The sequence below is a fragment of the Nematolebias whitei genome, chromosome 8, assembly GCF_014905685.2.
Source record: "Nematolebias whitei isolate Nwh7 chromosome 8, NemWhi1, whole genome shotgun sequence".
Classification (NCBI taxonomy): domain Eukaryota; kingdom Metazoa; phylum Chordata; class Actinopteri; order Cyprinodontiformes; family Rivulidae; genus Nematolebias; species Nematolebias whitei.
In genome coordinates, this window is record NC_056505.1 from 1,797,821 (window position 1) to 1,798,223 (window position 403).

The window sequence follows — 403 nt, forward strand, 5'->3', positions numbered from 1 at the left end:
TGTCACCAGGTGGAGCTTAGTGACTGTCAGGGTGGTGATGTCACCGGGTGGAGTTTAGCGACTGTCAGGGTGGTGACGTCACCAGATGGAGCTTAGTGACTGTCAGGGTGGTGATGTCATCGGGTGGAGCTTAGTGACTGTCAGGGTGGTGGCGTCACCAGGTGGAGCTTAGTGACTCTCAGGGTGTTGACGTCACCGGGTGGAGTTTAGTGACTGTCAGGGTGGTGACGTCACCGGGTGGAGTTTAGTGACTGTCAGGGTGGTGACATTACGGGGTGGAGTTTAGTGACTCTCAGGGTGGTGACGTCACCAGGTGGAGCTTAGTGACTGTCAGGGTGGTGACATCACCGGGTGAAGCTTAGCGTCTGTCAGGGTGGTGACATCACGGGGTGGAGTTTAGTGA

At 56.3% G+C, this 403-nt stretch overlaps 1 protein-coding gene across 2 annotated transcripts in view; it reads right to left on the reverse strand.

Moving 5' to 3' along the window:
- Window positions 1-403, reverse strand: part of rufy3 (RUN and FYVE domain containing 3) — a gene marked incomplete at its 3' end in the record, with an annotated part of 33,027 nt that overhangs the window by 11,446 nt on the left and 21,178 nt on the right.